Source organism: Leptonychotes weddellii, chromosome 7 (assembly GCF_054177405.1).
Source record: "Leptonychotes weddellii isolate Sample4059 chromosome 7, ASM5417740v2, whole genome shotgun sequence".
NCBI classification, from domain to species: domain Eukaryota; kingdom Metazoa; phylum Chordata; class Mammalia; order Carnivora; family Phocidae; genus Leptonychotes; species Leptonychotes weddellii.
This window is the reverse complement of record NC_138375.1, coordinates 110,412,846-110,422,512: the sequence shown is the minus strand read 5'-3', so window position 1 is coordinate 110,422,512 and position 9,667 is coordinate 110,412,846. Positions and strand designations below refer to the sequence as shown.

The following is a 9,667-nucleotide window of genomic DNA, read 5'->3' as shown; positions in this document are numbered from 1 at the left end:
CTCTCAGATAAATAAAATCTTAAAAAAAAAAGATGGAATCTACTCCCAATGAAGATGTTGTAAAGATTGTTGCAATGACAACAAAGGATTAAGAATATTATATAAACTTAGTTGATAAAGCAGCAGCAGGGTTTGAAAGGATTGACTCCAGATTTGTTTTTTTTTTAAGATTTTATTTTTAAGTAATCTCTCCACCCAACATGGGGCTTGAACTCACAAGAGTCTCATGCTCTACCGAGCCAGACAGGCACCCCAGGATTTTTCCAATTTTCAAAGAAGCTCTACTGTTTGACAGCATTACATGCTACAGAAAAATCATTCATGAGAAGAAGAGTCCTTTAATGAGGCAAACTTCATTGCTGTCTTATTTTAAGAAATGGCCACAGCTACCCCAATCTTCAGCAACCACCACCCTGATCAGTCAGAAGACATCAACATTGAGGCAAGACCCTCCACCAGCAAAAAGATGATGACTTGCTAGAAGTTGAGATGATGGTTAGCATTTTATAGTTGCACCACTACTTATTGATGGACAAGCAAGGTTTCAGTGAAAACCTTCATACACTATTTTTGAACTCATGTGTGAGTGTCTCTGTGCCAATTCCCCCAGAATCGGAAGTGGATTTTGCTAGATCAAAGGGTGAATGCATTTAAAAATGTGAAGGCAACTCCAAACAGATTTCCCTAAAGATTTTATCAATTTACACTCCTGCTAATGGTATATGAGAGTACAAGGAACTTGTGAAAATAATTGTTGAGAATGAGATGATCAGGCTCTGAATAGTGGTCTCACCAGTGCTTTTGAGGGTTTTAAAATATTTTTGAGGGGTGCCTGGGTGGCTCAGTCATTAAGCGTCTGCCTTCAGCTCAGGTCATGATCCCAGGGTCCTGGGATCAGGCCCCGCATCGGGCTCCCTGCTCGGCGGGAAGCCTGCTTCTCCCTCTCCCACTCCCCCGCTTGTGTTCCTGCTCTCGCTAACTCTCTCTCTGTGTCAAATAAATAAATAAAATCCTTAAAAAATATATTTTTGAGTACTTCAGTTACTCTCTAGGAATTCAATATTTTTTTTAACGATTTTTATTTATTTGACAGAGAGAGATATAGCGAGAGAAGGAACACAAGCAGGGGGAGTGGAGAGGGAGAAACAGGCTCTCCGCTAAGTAAGAAGCCCAATGCGGGGCTCAATCCCAGGATCCTGGGATCATAACCTGAGCCGAAGGCAGATGCTTAACGACTGAGCCACCCAGGTGCCCCTAGGAATTCTAATATTTATATGAAACCCCTAGTACACAGAACAGTATTGCTTTCTTTGGACTCGCTATTATGGCTCAATCTTGGTTAAAAACCTTGCCAGCTTATGAGCAGAGACATTGGGACAGACTAGGGCTTTAACCAAACCCCAGCTTGCCCATTTCTCAGACTTTTGTCCTACATAACTCTTGTAATGGTGAAGCAATCCTCTTCAAATGACAAACCTTTTTCATCTACTAGATCTATGCTGGAGAAGTCCAATCCTGGCTGTTCTTTTCTTCCTCGTCACCAGTGGTGCCAATGCCAGGGTTTAAGAGGTCCCTCTAGGTGAAAAGTTTCAGAGTAGAGTCTTGGCCACAATTTTTCTTACAGCTTCTGTGAGCTTATACCAGACTCGTGTTTCAACTAGACTGTCTATAGGTGTCCTCTTGGAGCCACAGCAAACACCATGCCACTTCCTTGGGGAAGAACATCTGGGAGGTGGCACTGTTACCTGCCCTGCAGGCGAACGCCATGCTGCGTCTCTTGTTTTATAGGCCTGCCTTGATGAGCAAGGGGTGTGGTAAACAAAGTTGAGTTCAAACACTCCACAAGAGTCTCTAAGAACAGTCCTCAGAGTGACTCATTTCTCACTTATAAGCCAAAATTACTCTTTGAGTTGGAATCTGGGGCTTGCTCTCTTCTCACTTTGGTAAGCAATGATGTACTTCTGATTCTTACAGGAAACATCAGAGGGTGATGGATGGAAACATCACCTTAGAGATTTTTGCAGGAGGTATTGACCCTAATGCCCGCCCAGTCCTCCAGTTTCTTCTTTATTAAAGGGGTAGTATGAGACCTAGAGGACTCCTTAAGGGTCCTTCTGATTCAAAAGTACTCATTCACTATGAGCTGGACCACCTGGAAGATAAGTTGAGTCTTGCTGTGGGGTTTTCTATCTAACTGTTCTCTCATCAGGAAAGTGCTCAGAAAATGAGATTCTAAACTTTCACCAGTCCTGGGACCTTCTAGAGTCTGTGGCAGAATGCCCTGTACCTTGCAAGGAGAGTTCTAGAGAAGGTAGGTGTGGCTGCCCAAGTTGCAGGGTATAAGAGGACATAAGGAAACAGGATGTTTGGAGTATTTAGCCTCAAGTTTCCAACATCTGTGGAATAGGAGAGGTAGGGGCTTCATTGTGATGCACATGGTAAAGTTCCAGGTTTCTTCAAAGGATCTATTGATTACAGGCTCTTAGAACCCTGTTCTTGTCAATGAGCTTATACATGTGGATCAAGGTATCTGGGCTGATGGGCTGACACTTATTCATCAGTGTGATTCTTGGGCTTCCCTTTTAATTACTACTGAGGGTTGGAGGAAAGTATATTTTCAGTATGCATCTTTCTGTGGAGGCAATACCCAAAATATATTCACCAAGGACTCACTTGGGGGAAAAGTGGCTTAATCTTCATTGCTAACCACATGACCTTTCCGCAGCGAGATGTTTTCTTTTATGAAAACCAAATCTATGACTTGACATCTTTTAAAATTTGTTTCCAGGGCCACCTGGGTGGCTCAGTCAGTTGAACATCTGCCTTTGGCTGGGGTCGTGATCCCGGGGTCCTGGGAGCACTGGGCTCCCTGCTCAGTGGAGAGTCTGCTTCTCCCTCTCCCTCTGCCCCTCCCCACTGCTTGTGTTCTCTCTCTCTCTCTCAAAAATAAATAAAATCTTCAACAAAAATTGTTTCCAGTTACAGTAAAGATATTTATCTGTGTTTCTGTTGAATATGTTTCTCTTGGGGGTTTCTAGAGGACTTACCATATAATGTACATACGTAAGTTCTCCCCATTGCAGTCTGAAACCAAACACATAAAGTGAACCCATTACCATCTTCTTTACCTGAAAAAGAAAAAGAATCGTTCCTGCTTAATTTTCCCAACCCTGCCAATAAGTAGCCCATTTGATCAATCCTCTGATTTTACACCTATAGTGATTTTTTCTTAAAACCTTTATTACATTTTTTTCTGATTACCAGAGTAATACATTACTTATAGAAAAATTAGAAACGTAAATAAGTAAATAGATAAATAAATAAATAAACCCCACTATCCCACCATCCATAGATAATCTATCTCTGTCTGATGTTTGTTATTTTATTTGTTTTGTTTTTTGGTGTTTTTTTCTGTATTTAAGTAATCTCTACAGCCACCGTGGGGCTTGAACTCATGACCCCAGGATCAAGAGTCACATGCTCTTCTGACTGAGCCAGCCAGGCGCCCCCTGATGTTTGTCATTTTGATGTATGGAAATACTCTATTTATTGTAGTGTATTTAGAATATTATATACCTATGTCTGATTAACTTTTTTTTTTTTTTAAGATTTTTTTTTTTTAAGTTATCTCTATACCCTAATGTCGGGCTTGAACTCACAACCCTGAGATCCAAGAACTACATGCTCCAACAACTGAGCTGGTCACGCACCCCAACTCTTTTTTTCTTTTTAAAGATTTATTTTTTCATTTCAGAGAGAGAAAGAGCACAAGCGGGAGGTGCAGAGGGAGAGAGAGAATTTCAAGCAGACGCCATGCTGAGCATGGAGCCCCCTGTAGGGCTTGATCCCTTGACCATGAGGTCATGACCTGAGCCTAAACCAAGAGTCAGATGCTCAACCGACTGCACCACCCAGGTGCTGCCACACCAACTCTTACACATAAATTCCTAGAAGTCCAAAGGAATAAGCATTATTTATTTATTTATTTTAAAAATATTTCATTTACTTATTTGCAAGAGAGAGAGAGACAAAGAGAGAGAGGGAGAGCATGAGCAGGGGTAGGGGCAGAGGGAGAGGGAGAAACAGACTCCCCACTGAGCACGGAACCTGATGCGGGGCTCCATCCCAGGACCCTGGGATCATGACCTGAGCCAAAGGCAGATGCTTAACTGACTGAGCCACCCAGGTACCCCCCCAAAGGAATAAGCATTTAAAAAAATAATCTTTCACAAGAAGGTAGATCTTTATAACTTTTAAGTTACAAGGAAAAATTTGTAACTATGTGAGGTAATGTATGTTAATTAAACTTATTGTGGCAATCATTTTGCAATATATATGTATATCAAATCAAACTTAAGGTTGTACACTTTAGGGTGCCTGGGTCGCTGAGTCAATTAAGCATCTGCCTTCGGCTCAGGTCATGATCCTGGGGTCCTGGGATCAAGTACCGCATGGGGCTCCCTGCTCAGTGGGGAGCCTGCTTCTCCCTCTCCCCATGCTCTTTCCCCTTCTCATGCTTTCTTTCTCTCTCTGTGTCAAATAAATAAATAAAACCTTTAAAAAAAAAAGGTTGTACACTTTAAATTAATACAATGTTATAGATAAATTATATCTCAACAAAACTGAAAAAAATCAAAATAAAACAATTTAAATTTCAGAATAGTTTTATTTTTTTTATTTTTTTTTTTTTTAAAGATTTTATTTATTTATTTGAGAGAGAGAATGAGATAGAGAGAGAGCATGAGAGGGGGAAGGGTCAGAGGGAGAAGCAGACTCCCTGCTGAGCAGGGAGCCCGATGCAGGACTCGATCCCGGGACTCCAGGATCATGACCTGAGCCGAAGGCAGTCGCTTAACCAACTGAGCCACCCAGGCGCCCCCAGAATAGTTTTAGATTTAACATTTTTTGGGGGGGGTGGAGGGAGAGAGAATCTTAAGCAGGCTCAGCATGGAGCCCAACATAGGGCTCAATCTCACAACCCTGAGATCATGACCTGAGTCGAAATCAGGAGTCCGATGCTTAACCGACTGAGCCACCCATGCGTCCCATAGAGTAGTTGTAGATTTAAAAAAAAGTTGGGAAGATAGTACAGTTTCCACCCAGCCTATATCCAATTTCCTCTATTACTAATATCTTACATTAGCACGGTACATGTGTCACAATTAATAAACCAACATTGACATATTATTAGCTAATTGATACATTATTACTAACTAAGATCCATGCTTTATTTAAATTTACTTCATGTTTACCTCATGTCCTTTTTCTGTTCCAGTATCCCATCCAGGATACTATATTACATTTTGTCATCATGTCTCCTTAGGCTCCTCTTGACTGTGACAGTTTCTCAGACTTTTCCTGCATGTAATATCAAGGGTATATACTATCAATATGAGTTATCACTTGTTGATGTTAACCCTGATAACCTGGTTGAGGTAGTGTTTGTCAGGTTTCTCCAGTATCAAGTTACTCTTCCCCTTCCCCTTTCCATATTTTACTCTATGGAAGGGTATCACTATGCACAGCCCAAGCTTAAGGAGAGGGAACTTCACCTCCTTAAGGGCAGGGTTTCTACATAAATTTGAAATTCTTCTGCTTGGAAGACTTACCTATTTTCCCCCTTTATTTATTTATTCAAACATTTATTTATACCCATATGGATTCAAGGGTATTTATTTTATACTTTGGGCCATCATTCAATACTATTTATTTGTTCAAATTATTCCAGCTTTGGCCATTGGGAGCTCTTTCAGTTAGCTCATAGTCTCTCTCTCAGATGTCCTCATTAGTGTGTGTGTCTGTGTGTCTGTGTATGCATGTTTACTATTTTCTTACTTTCTGGCACTGTAAGATGCTCCAGGTTCATCTTGTATATTTCTTGCCCCAATCCTAGACTCAGCCATTTCTCCAAGGAGCCATGGTTCCTCTTATTGGAGAATGTTATTAAAAAACAAGATGTGGGGCGCCTGGGTGGCTCAGATGGTTGGGCGTCTGCCTTCGGCTCAGGTCATGATCCCAGGGTCCTGGGATCGAGTCCCGCATCGGGCTCTCTGCTCCTTGGGAGCCTGCTTCTCCCTCTGCCTCTCTCTCTCTGTCTCTCATGAATAAATAAATAAAAATCTTAAAAAAAAAAAAAGAAAAGAAAAGATAAAAAAAACAAACAAACAAACAAAAAAAAACAAGATGTGGGTACAAGGTATGCATGTTGCTACTGGAATGGCATTTCTAGGTCTAGTATCATACAGAATTTTACCAGTCTGAAAAGTCCCTGTGCTTCATCTATTCAACCCTTCCCCCATTCCAACCCCCGGCAGTCGTTGATCTGTTTACCATCTCCACAGTTTTGACTTTTCCAGAATGTCACATATAAATAGAATCATACAGTATGCAGCCTTTTCAGACAGGCTTCCTTTACTTAGCAATATGCATTTAAAATTCATCTATGTCTTTGCATGGCTTGGTAGCTCATTCTTTTTTATTTCTGAATAGTATTCCATGTATGGTGATAACACGTTTACTTATTCACTTTTCGAAGGAGGCCTTGGTTGCTTCCATGTTCTGGTGATTATGAATAAAGCTGTTATAAACAATCACATGCAGAATTTTATGTGGATATGTTTTCCTCTCAGTGGGTAAATACCTAGGAGTGCAACTGTGGATTGTATGGTAAGACTATGTTTAGCTTTGTAAGAAACTTCCAAACTCTCTTCCAAAGTGGTTATACCATACTAGCAGTGAGTGAGTTCTTGTTGCTTTGCATCCTCACCAGCAATGGGAATTATCAGTTATTTGGATTTTAGCCATTCTAGTAGATGGAAATAAAAACTTAACGAAAGGATTTTTTAATCAACTCTATGCCCAAGGTGGGGTGCAAACTCATAACCCTGAGATCAAGAGTCACATGCTCTACAGAGTGAGCCAGCCAGACTCCTGTAAAGAAAGGATCTTGATACATAATGCCACATTTCTCCTCAGAAATTTTGTATCCGTTTTTCTGGAGTAACTTTTGTTCCTATACTCCTTGTTCCCTACATTTAATCAGGTACCAAGTCATGCAGTTTCTTTATGATTGCTGACAGTAAATTTTACTCCATCTGATAGTCACTCCTCTGATCTGGCTTCCTTACCTCACACCTGGACTGAGTGCAGCAGCAAGACTGCTTATTTCCCAGACTCCAGTATTTCCTTGTTCTAACAAAACTCATGCAATACAGCCAAAACAAAACAAAATTGTAATCATCCCTTAACAATTTTTATCTTGGTAACTTTGCTTTTCAAGAACTATGGTGGGTGGCCTATTGAACCAAATTTAAAGCCCTCGGTCCAGTATTTAATATTTCTTTAAACCAAATTTCTCTTGAATTCCCATTTTGATTTCTCCATATTGACCAAGTTAGTCTTTTTACCATCCTGACATACAATTTGAAAACTTTCACTTCTTTGTCAACATTCTTATCATTTCTTTCCATTTGGAATGCTTTACCTCTTCTGTTTCCCTCAGTCATTATCCTAGCTCAAAATGGTCATAATCAAGCTCTTCCCTAAATAAACTTACTCCATTTTAATTTATCTTTTATTTCCTATCAGTGCTGTAAAATAGTTTGTCATACTGTCTTGAATTTGTCTGTTTTCTATTATTCCCTGTGCATTTTATCTACCTAATCATCAGCCAATAAGCATATATACATACACACACACATATATATATACACATATATATATCAGTAGAGTTGAAAGAAAGTACATTAACTCTTCTGTTTCTTTTGTTTTCTCTAAAGCAGTTGGCACACTGCCATGCACATAGCAGGAATTGAATGAATGTTGGTTGAATGAACAGATGAGAAAATTGCAAAACTTATTTGAAATCAGTTTACTTACTTTATTTATTTATTTATTTTAAGATTTTATTTATTTGCGAGAGAGAGAATGAGAGACAGAGAGCATGAGAGGGAGGAGGGTCAGAGGGAGAAGCAGACTCCCCGCCGAGCAGGGAGCCCGATGCAGGACTCGATCCCAGGACTCCAGGATCATGACCTGAGCCGAAGGCAGTCGCTTAAGCAACTGAGCCACCCAGGCGCCCCAGTTTACTTAATTTAAATACTTAATTTTTATTACACAAAATATGTTAACTATGGAAAAATCTAGAAAAGAAAAGCCTAGAAAATACAAATCTTCAAAAAAGAAAAATAATTTTATAAATCTCTGTATAATTCCATTACCCTGAGATAATTAGTATTTTTTTTACTGTTTTTTTAAAAAGATTTTTTATTTTAGAGAGAGTGCACACGTGAGTGGGAGGAGGGGCAGAGGGAATTGGAAAGAGAGAATCCTCAAGCAGACTCACTGCTGAGTGTGGAGCCCGACATGGGGCTTGATCCCAGGACCCTAAGATCATGACCTGAGCCGAAACCAAGAGTCAGCTGCTTAACTGAATGAGCCACCCAGGAACCCCTTTTTACTGTTTTTTTTTTAAATATGTTATTTATTAAGTAATCTCTGCACCCAACGTGGGGCTCAAACTCACAACCCTAAGATCAAGAGTGGCATGCTCTACCAACTGAGCCAGCCAGGCACCTCTCCCACTGGAGATAATTACTATTAATCTCAGTTTTACATGTAACCGACCATACTTTTTGTATGCATGCATGATATTTGAAGTGATGACTATGTTTTATAACATGAAATGCTTAAGTTATGTACCTTTAAAGTATACCTTTAAAGGTCAAATGTACAAACTATCTAGGTCTAAGAGCGTCACATACAGAAGTATACTGGTCACCTGAAGTAGACTTGCTGTTTCTGATTCCCAGCTCAGAGATCCTCCCACCAAATCCTACTTCTTCTAGATAACCCTAATGCATATTCTCCTTGACATGCTGTCCTTTATATAACAATTCCAGGATTAAGAAATTCTGACAGAGCCCCAAGGAAGAAGGTGGATATTAATTATTCCATTGTCTCTCCTTTGTTAAGAACCTGGGTGATTCCACCACAAGCGGTATTTATATACTCATTAGTTTTAGAAGTTTGGAAAAAAAAAAAAACCCCAAAAAACTATTCCTAGCACTAAAAGTGTATAATCAAATGGAGCAACATCACTTACTAACCTCATTCTCTTTTTTTGGGGGGGGAAGGGTAGAGGGAGAGAGAGAATCTTAAGCAGGCTCCATGCCCAGCACAGAGCTGGATGCAGGGCTTGATCTCACAATCCTAAGATCATGACCCGAGCTAAAATCAAGGGTTGGATGCTTAACTGACTGAACCATCTAGGCACCCCTACTGGGCTCATTCTTGTTGGGCAGGCAGTAAGGATAGAGCTTTTAGGAGAGAAGCAGACATTTTGTGTATATATATATCTCCTTTTCAGGAAGGGTAAGCTCAATAGCAGAAGAAACTGTAGGAAACTTTCTGAATAATTTTCTTAGGCTGTGTAAAGTGGTAGTCTAGCTGCAGGCGTAACTCCTTATTTTTTAAAATATGCCCACTTCCTAGATGTTGCCAGACATCTTGCAGGTGTATTCAACTATAGCTCAAATAAGTAGTAGCCTTCAGTTTATGATTTCTCAATTAAATTAATATGTTCCCAGCATCTCCTTGAGGACAGACAGTAGATTAGAAAGCTACACATCTGTAACACTGTTAAGTGGGGGGGGGGGGGGGGGGAAGG

At 40.2% G+C, this 9,667-nt stretch overlaps 1 long non-coding RNA gene across 3 annotated transcripts in view; it reads right to left on the bottom strand.

Annotated features, from left to right (window-relative positions):
- LOC145722453 (uncharacterized) overlaps positions 1–9,667 on the bottom strand; it is a 388,135-nt gene that overhangs the window by 373,776 nt on the left and 4,692 nt on the right. For all 3 annotated transcript variants that reach the window (XR_014146754.1, XR_014146756.1, XR_014146755.1), the window contains exons 2-3: positions 5,253–5,358; positions 3,048–3,128 (exon numbers count right to left, since the gene is read on the bottom strand). This is a non-coding gene — a long non-coding RNA (uncharacterized LOC145722453). The remainder of the gene's footprint in view (positions 1–3,047; positions 3,129–5,252; positions 5,359–9,667) is intronic.